At 43.0% G+C, this 9,401-nt stretch overlaps 1 protein-coding gene across 5 annotated transcripts in view; it reads left to right on the top strand.

Annotated features, from left to right (window-relative positions):
- The first annotated feature begins 402 nt into the window (after positions 1–402).
- Ncoa6 (nuclear receptor coactivator 6) overlaps positions 403–9,401 on the top strand; it is an 85,340-nt gene continuing 76,341 nt past the window's right edge. For 3 of the 5 annotated variants that reach the window (XM_059261720.1, XM_059261719.1, XM_059261717.1), the window contains exon 1: positions 403–459. The gene's annotated coding sequence lies outside the window, so the exon portion shown is untranslated. The remainder of the gene's footprint in view (positions 460–9,401) is intronic. The other 2 variants (XM_059261716.1, XM_059261721.1) reach the window with 2 other exon arrangements.

Genomic DNA, 9,401 nt, shown 5'->3' with positions numbered 1-9,401 from the left:
TGGGATGAGCAAACTGAGGCGTGGAGCGTTAGCCAGCATACACAGCCATGCGCTGGGACAGCGCTGAACATCTAACCAGACCGAGATCGGACCCAGCACCGGAGCTCGCAAGCTCGCACGCTCGTACGCTAGCTCTTTAGCTCGCGCGCTCCACCTTGCGCGCCAGGGGACGCCCGGTCACGTGGACAGGGCCCCGCCCCTCGGGCCCGCCCCGCCCCCGCCGCGCTCCCTCCCTCTCTCCTTCCCTCCCCCTCCCTCCCCGGCCCGGTCCGGCCCATCCCCCCCCTCCCCACCGGTTCCCTGAGGCCCTGCCGGGTCGGGCTGCGGGCGGCCGGGCGCCGACGGCCGGACAGACGGGCGCACGCGAGGACGGGTGGACGGACGCGCCGAGGGCGCCGGGCACGCACGGCCCGGGCCGGCGCTGCGAGGCCCGCCCGGGAGGGCCGGGGCCGCGCTCAGGTGAGGCGACGGCGACGCTGGCCCGTAAGGGGTGGGCCTGCTGAGCGTCCCGGGCCGGGCCCGGCTAGCTCCGTGGGGAGGAGGCGCCGCCCGGGCCTGGCGCGCGAAGATGGCGCCGGGCGGCCGTGCAGCTCGGCCCGAGTGCGGCCCGGGCCCGCAGCCGCCCCACCCGCCGCCGCGCTCGTGTCCCCGTCGCCATGTTGGGGAGCGGGCCCGGGGCCTGCGGGCGGGGCGCGGGCGGGAGCGGCGGGGCGGCGGTGGGGAGGGTGCGGGGTCGGGGGCTCTGCGGGAGTGCAGGGCGGCCGGGGGTTGCGCGGGGTGGCGCTGCGGCCCTGGAGCCGGTTACCGGCGGGGCGTGAGGTCGGGGCGGGGGGCGCGGAGAAAAAGACCCCCCGGAGCGAACGGGACCGGCGTTGGGGTTGGTGGGCTGAGGGGGTGGCGGGCCGTGGAGTTGGGTTAGGCCGTGCGCAGGGTTCCGAGCCCCGGAGTAGCACCCGGGGGTAGGAGAGGCGGCTTGGGGGCTAAGTCCCGGCTGTCAGGGCTGGAGTAGTTTTTGCATGCACAGGAGGCGATTGCTTAGAAATGGGGGTTGCGAACGCGGGTATCCGAGTGGGGGGTACTGACGCGGGAATCAGACTGGAAAGGTCCTGGCGCTGAATGGCCAGTCGTTATGACTCCCAAGGGTCTCAGGACCTAGGGGCCCCGAGGAGCCTCTAGTCCTGTTGGAGGCAGCAACAGGGAAAGGGAAAAGCTTGATGAGGAAAGAAAGGGTGGCCGGGGTTGGATGTAGGAGCTGGACAGCAGAAGGTACAGAGTGGAACTGGTTAGGAATGGAGAGAACCTCCATCAACTCAAGTAGTTGTCTTTAAAAGGAGGGACCCGGCTGTTTGGGGGCGGTGACCCAAAGTGTGTTTCCTGGAAGGGGACAGCCGCTACTTAAAGAGCAGGGTCACCTGGGGAGGTCATCTGAAAGGTCTTGTTGAAACTAGTTAGAAGGGTGAAGAACGAGTCTGTAAAAACTACGGTGGCTTTTTAAAGATCATGTCATGGTTCCAGATCAAGTTATGACTTTAGCCTGAGACATAGAAAGATCGTTGATTTCCCAAGATAGTACGAGTTGGTGACAGGGGCTCCTGGATATGGCCTACTGCTTCCTCATTCAACACATTAAAGGGGTTTGCTAGGTCAGACAGCACCATATACTAGAGCGTCAATAATTTTTGTTTGAACAAGTTTGTCAGTACAGAGGCTGAGTGGGATATAAAAAAAAAAGTATAGATAATCAGTTATTAGATATTTTCTAGATCTCCATTGGTACCAAAAAAAAAAAAAAAGCATTAAGAAAAAAACGTTTCTAGAGTTTAAAAAAATGCTCCCCTTTTAGGTGTTTATTGCACAGCAAAAGAACACAAAGAAACCTGAAAGGAAAAAAGAGTGATGATAGAGACGAAGGGTCCCTATCATGTCACTTTAATTGAAGTTCTGTTATAATAGGGAATTCCGAGTTCAAATGGACTATGAGATAAATCAGCCAGTGATATATAGTTGATTTTTAATGTCCGAGTTTTGCATCTACAGCTTCAACCAATCAAGGATTGGAAACATTCATTTTAAAAAATTGTATTGTGCTAAACATACAGGTTTTTTCTTGTCACTATTATTTTTTCTTATTATTATTCCCTAAACTAGACAGCTTAACATCTGTTTACATGACATTTACATTATATTGGGTATTATAGGTATAGGGGATATGCAAGTACTATACCACTTTATTTAATGATTTTGATATCCTAGGAGGTCCTGAGAATCCATTGTCCATGGATATACCAAGGAAAGACAGACAATACAGGACATAATTTAAAGAAACGAAACAAACAAACCTTAGAAACTAGGCATGGTAGCTCACATCTATAATCTCAGCACACAGGAGGCTTGAGGCAGGAGAGCTTCAAAATTGAATCCAGCCAGGGCTATACAGTAAAAGCCCTGTCTCAAGAGGAAAAAAAAAAAAAAGACTTTCAGGGGTTGGCATTGTAGTTAGATAGTAGAGTATCTGCCTAGGATGTAACATAAGGTGCTTAGTTTTATCCCCAGCACAAAAGGAATGGGGAGGGACTTTTAATTAAAAGAATTTGTAAGGATTTTCAACACCACATGTATATTCATGTATGTTTTCTGAGTCTTTCTACTGCAGAGAGGTGGATCTTATGTGTGCCATGGCCCTTGTAGCATGGATCTCTCAAAATAATATTTTTAATTGTATAAAATAAACTACATTGATTACAAAGAAAACCAATTACATTAAAATAGTTGCTAAGTATAAAAATTGTTTATGCTGATGTATCTGTATACTTACCTATTTGGGAATGTGGTGTTAGGGATTGAACTCAGGGCCTTGCTCAAGCTAGATAAACACTATAACACTGAACTATCCCCTTTGCACTGTGTGCGTGTGTGCATGTGCAGTCCTTAATCGAGTATGTGTATATGCATGTGGAGACCAGAGGTTGAGTTTGGGTGTCTTTCTTGATTGCTTCTCTACCCTATTATTTTTTTACCTTGACATTTTATTCTCTGTTCTTTGGTTATTTGTGTATGTGTGTGAGTGTGGGGCCATGTGTGTGGAAATCTGAGGACTTGTGGGGATCACTTCTCTTTTTCCACTTATGTGACAGCAGTGCCTTTACCCCCTGAGCCATTTTACCATCCCAACCATTTTATTTTTTGAGACAGGGCCTTCCACAAACCTGGAGCTTATTGATTGAGCTAGACTGACTAGCCAAGGAGCTTCAGGATCTGCCAGTCTTTACCCTCCAGCAGTGGGGTTACAGATGTGCACCGAACCTACCTTTATGTAAGGACTAGGGTTCCGAACTCAGGTCTGTATGCCCCTGTGGACAAGCACTTTGCCACCTGAGCCATCCTCCAAGCCTTGTATATACTCCGTTACCAGCCCAAGTGATGGATCTGATAACTTTAATTTCAAAGACATGTACCTTGAATAAGGTGGAGCACAGTGTATGTGCAAGTATGGTCAGAGACAAGATGAGGAAGGTTGAAGGTTATTAAAGACTTGACTGAGGAGTTTAGCCTGAGTCCTCCTCAGGTGAGGAGACAAGACTTTCAAAAGGAGGAATATACGATATAAGGTTTACTTTTTAAAAGATGAATGGATGTTCTCTGTGTGTGTGTGCACACGTGTGCTCATACGTATAGAACCCAGAGTTCAATCTCCATTATCATTTCTCAGACACTGTTTAACTTGGCATACATCTATATCTGTCATCCACCCACCCACCCACACACCTGTCTGTCCGTCTGTCCGTCCATCCATCAGCTGGGTCTCTTGATGGCCTGGAATTTGCCAAGTAGGGTTGGCTAGCTGCCTAGCAAACCTCAGGATTCTGCCTGTCACTGCCTCTTCAGCACTGGGATTGAAAGTATGTGCCACTGTGCCTGTTTTCTTGTTGCTTGTTTGTTTTATTTTGTTTTAATTGATTCCTGGGATGGAGCTTAGGTCCTCATGCCTGGAAGACAAGAACTTTAAGGACTAAGCTAGTTTCCCAGCACAATAGATGTTCTTTCGAGTTATTGAGGATAGACTGAAGAGAAAGTAAAGAAATAATGACCTAAATTAAGGTTCAGAGAGTGGACATTGAGCAGAGTTAGACATTCCAGGTGTTGATAACTGATACTGTGAGTGATAAGGGAATATTTTTAAACTTTAGTTTGGATGATGATTGTCAAAAAACATTTTTTTCAGTGAAATAAAGATGAATGAAAAATTGTCACAGATAATAAGTTAGAAAGTTTTTTGTTGTTGTTTGTTTTTGTTTTTTACCATTTCAAAGCTGTTAAGTATAGTATAGTTTTTGCTTAGAAAAATTCGAGGTGTCAGCTGACGTAAAAAGTAGGATAAGATACAGAAAGTATTCCTAGAGTGTAGGAATTACAGCTTCCTACATTAAGATTCACCAACTAGATCGTAGGTCAGATCTTGTCAACCACCTGTTTTGTAAAGAATGTTTCATTGGAGTACAACCACACTCATTTATGTAGCGTCTATGGCTCTGAGTGTTCCAGAATTGAGCAGTCGGGACAGAGAATTTATATCAGCTCACACAGTTGAAAATACCCTTTTACAAATGTTTGTTAACCCTTGATTTACTTTTGATGTGTTAGATGTTCAACTTCTACTTTGCCATCCAGTTTCTATACTGTGGAGAATTGCCATCTTGCTTTTGTTTTTCTGGCTGGATTCCTCTCCCTGCTCAGTGTACCTGTACATGACATAGACCCCTGAATATTTTTTATTGTTCAGTGATAGCAGCAAATTGACTGTTCAGGAGTCTGCTGAGTGGGTTACTGTGATAGTGTTAGGTTTACACAATTTACACCCAGCTGGGGCTTTTCCTGTTAGATTATATATTTTCCTATTGTATTATTTTTTAAGTGTTCCTTTACATATTCTAATTATTAACCATTGTATAAATGCATTATAGATGTCATTTCCCAGTTTGTTATATATTTTAAAACTCTGAAAGTTGAAAATTCATAGCTGAATGACAGAATTTGCCTGGCATGCTCAGTGTCTTGGACTTGAACCTTAGCGATGAAAAAAAAAAAAAAGTGGGAGGGTGCTGGAGGGGTGGCTCAGTGGTTAAGAGCGCTCAGTGCACTTATACATGACCCAGGTTCAGTTTCCCACGCCTACTTTGCAATTTGCAGCAGTCTAATTTCAGGGGATCCAATGCCCTCTTCTGGTCTCCATGGATACTGCATACATGTGGTACACATACATTCATTTAGGCAAAGCGCTCATACACATAAAATATAAGTATTTAAATAAATAAGTTAAAATAAATCTGTTTAAGGTTGCTAAAAGTTTGGAATTTTACTGTCAATTTTATCAATCTTTTCCTCCCCCAAGATTTTTTTTTTTTTTTTTTTGGTTTTTCGAGACAGGGTTTCTCTGTGTAGCTTTGCGCCTTTCCTGGGACTCACTTGGTAGCCCAGGCTGGCCTCGAACTCACAGAGATCCGCCTGGCTCTGCCTCCCGAGTGCTGGGATTAAAGGCGTGCGCCACCACCGCCCGGCATCCTCCCCCAAGATTTTTAAGTTACTGTGTACATTATCTTCTAGAATTTCAACTGTTTTGCCTTTAATTTTTAGATCTCTGATCCACTTTGTGTGTGGGATGAGGATAGGTGCAGTTTCATTATTTCATCTATGTATAATCAGTGATCTCAATACCAAATACTGAATAGCACTTGCTTTCAAATTGTAAGCTTTTTGGTGGAATCTGAGGTCCTAATTTCAGCTTTGCTGTTTACTAATTGCATGACCTGGAACAGATTTATATAACGTTTGTGCCTTAACTTTTTCATCTTTAAAATTAATAGTACTTACTTAGTAGAGTTGTCAAAAGGGTTATATTAATTCCTGTAACATAGAACAGTGCCTAGCACCTACAAAATGTTCAATAAATGTTAGCTGCTATTTATAGCTACTGTTCCTGTCTCATTCTTCAGCACCTGGCACAGAGTAGGGACTCATCATAGTTAAATAGTTACATATGTTTGACTCTCAGGTTAATTCAGAATGATTGAGGGCTAGGTCGAGATGCCTGGAAGGAATTTCTTGGTCGTGTCTTTAAAATTTTACACAAACTTTTGAATTTCTGACTTGTCCTGAAAACTTGGAAGATCTGTCAACACCAAGCTCCTATTCTTTCATAGAAAAACTCAGCAAAACTTGTAGGCAGATGTATTTTCTAGTTCTTCGTGCTCTGCGGTACTCTTACTTTGTTTTATGGTTCTGTAGACATTTGAGTTTCTGATTCTTTCTTTTTTGGAATTTTGAGTATTGTCTCTTCTAACCAAGGAATAGCAAATGTGATAAGGTTGGAATGACTGAAAATAGACATGGGTTTATGGGCAGGTTAAATACTAAAATATATTTTAAAAGCTGAGCTGTACTTGAACACAGTGAATAAAATGAGAATTTAATTTGTAAGATGAAGTGAAATTCATTTCAACTCCCTGGATATTTAGGCATCTACTGTGCTTTGGGTACTGTACTACATTAGAAATTACCACACTAGTGATAGAGAACTTGCAAAAGAGTCTTTATACTTGTGATATGGAGCTGCTGTCTTAACAGTTCCACAAGAGAGAGGAAGCAGGAATTCATTCTTTGAACATTTGTTTTATTAAGAACTATCGCCGGGCGGTAGTGGCGCACGCCTTTAATCCCAGCACTAGGGAGGCAGAGCCAGGAGGATCTCTGTGGGTTTGAGGCCAGCCTGGGCTACCAAGTGAGTTCCAGGAGAGGCGCAAAACTACACAGAGAAACCCTGTCTCGAAAAAAAACCAAAAAAAAAAAAAAAAAAAAAAAAAAGAACTATCATGTATGCCACAAACTGGCTATAACTCACACTGCAGAGTCTACAGGATACCAAGATGAATATAGCAGAATTTGTGTGATGAGTGTCTGTAATGTATTGTGGAGCTGAGCTAGAGCCTCAAGAATGGTGAGAATCTTAATACTTGAAGATGATACACTATTTTACAGACTGATGAATCATGAGTATAGTGGTGTGTGCTGAGGGGATGGTAAGAGTCTAGTTCAGGGCTTGTGAGACAGCTTAGCAGATAAAGGCACTTGCCTGAGTTTGATCGCTAGAAGCCACCTTAAAGTAGGGGAAAACTGGCTTAACAAAGTTGTCCTCTGACTTACACACACACACACACACACACACACACACACACACACACACACACACACACAGAAGAGTTCAATTTGCCTGGCAAACAGGTTGTTACACAGTGTTTTTGGAGATAAGGCTTGAAACGAAGATTGAATGGCAGCAACAATGATAGATAAAACTTTTAAAAGGAGTGGTAGGGCTCATATTTTGCATGCCTACGATTTGCTAAATAGGTGCTGAGCATTTCACAAGTTATATTTTATTTGATCTTCATAATAACAGTGAAGAAGCCTCTGGTTTTTAAAGTTCCTTTTTATAGACTAAGCAAGAAATGTAGGTAACAATTGATAATAAATTGGCATTCAGGCAGTCTAGTTGCAAAGCCTGTCTTCCTAATTTGTGCATTTGCTAACGGACCATGGTTCGCTTTTTTGGTTGTGGTGGTGGTTGTTGTTGTTTTGCTTTGTTTTAAGACAGCTTCTCTCCATGGAGCCCAGGTTAGTGTTGAATTTGAGATACTCCTGCTTTCTTTCTAGAGTGCTGGGATTACAGGTTTATTTCACACACCTGGTTTGTGGAAGACTTTGTTCTATTTCTTCTTGTTTTAGGCTGGAGAGTTTGACTTGATTGACTAAACAGTAGGAAGTCATCAAAAGTTTCTAGTGTTGTAATGAAAGCTGTCTGTTAGGAAAAGAAGCCCTTTTATGAAATACTGGATCAACACAGGGAGAGTGGGAAGCGATGGAGCTGATGTATTCCCTCCCTGCTCAGTAGATTGGGTGCTTCTTGAGGGTTGGGCCAGGGGTTGCCCCTATATTCTCCTCTTCCTTGCCATTGACTCCAAATTCTACCTACTGTATAATCTAGCATATTTATCTTTTAAATATTTGATCTTTTTCTACTTTAATTTATTCTAAAAAATACATATTGTGGGTGCCTAGGAGCTAAACAAATATTTGTTGAGTTAGTTAAAATTAATTAATTTCTAGGCCTGGAACAATGTCTCAGCAAGGAAGAATGTATATTGTTCTTGCAAAGGACCTAAGTTTGATTTCCAGCACCCACAGTAGGCAGCTCACAACTACCTGTAACTCCATTTCCAGGAGATCTGACAGCCCTTTGTGCTCCTCAGACAGACAGACAGACACACACACACACACACACACACACACACACACAGATAATAACTAGTGAAATATTTAGTAAATGTCTACAGCCATAAATGGATAAGTACATAAAGGGAATAAGCCTTATTGGTGGAAGGATAAATGGCAGCCATACAGCTTGATATGCTGTATTTTATATACAAACTAGAAAACATAATTGTGAGAGATTTTCTGTTCTGTATCATTTAGGATAATGATCAGCCAATAATATTAGTCTGTGTCAGTTAATACTAGTGGTCACCAAATTTGAAGGGCACTTACACTATAAATAGGTATTTATGTTCTGTATATATCAATGTCTAACATCAGCATCCCCAGTATGCACACAAAAAGGCAACAAGTTCTCATTAGCAGTCTCCTTTACTAATACTAAACCTGTTGAATATTTATCCCACACTGCCCATTTATTTACATTTTTTAAAGATCAAATAGAGATCTCATGGGAAGAAATAGTGGTGAATTTGTGAATCAGATAACTATTTGGGAAATTATTCATTAGATTAAGTCCCTTCCTATATTATTAATTTTTAAAAATTACATTTATTTATTTATTTATTTTGTTGTGTGTGTGCATGTAGAGGTCAGAGGACAACTTGTGGGAATCTGTTTTCTCTTACCATGCGGCTCCCAGGGGTTGAATTTAAGTTGTTGGGCTTGGCAACAATTGCCTTTACCTGTTGAGCATCTCACTATCTCCTTTTCCATATTTATTTAATGTTTTATGAAAGTAACTCTGTGGTCTTTCTATAAAATATAGACTTAAAGAATTTAAAGAGTTGGAGAAATTAAAAAGTACCATCGTTACCCACCAAATGTCAGCAAAGCGGGGAAGGTTTCTAGGTAAACTGCTTTTTACTAGACTAAGAGAAAAATCAAGACTAGGTACCATGGCACATGCCTGTAATCCTAACACTCAGGAGCCTGAGGCAGGAGGATTTCTATTTCCTCCCAAGCCTGGCCTAGATAGTGAGAAGAGAGTAAGGCAAATCAAGTTGTTCCCTAGTAAGATATTTTTAAACATCTTTTTCCATTGTGGACATTAGCTAAGAACAATATGTGTACATGTC

This window comes from Peromyscus eremicus, chromosome 4, assembly GCF_949786415.1.
Source record: "Peromyscus eremicus chromosome 4, PerEre_H2_v1, whole genome shotgun sequence".
Classification (NCBI taxonomy): Eukaryota; Metazoa; Chordata; class Mammalia; order Rodentia; family Cricetidae; genus Peromyscus; species Peromyscus eremicus.
This window is presented reverse-complemented; position numbering and strand designations above follow the sequence as displayed.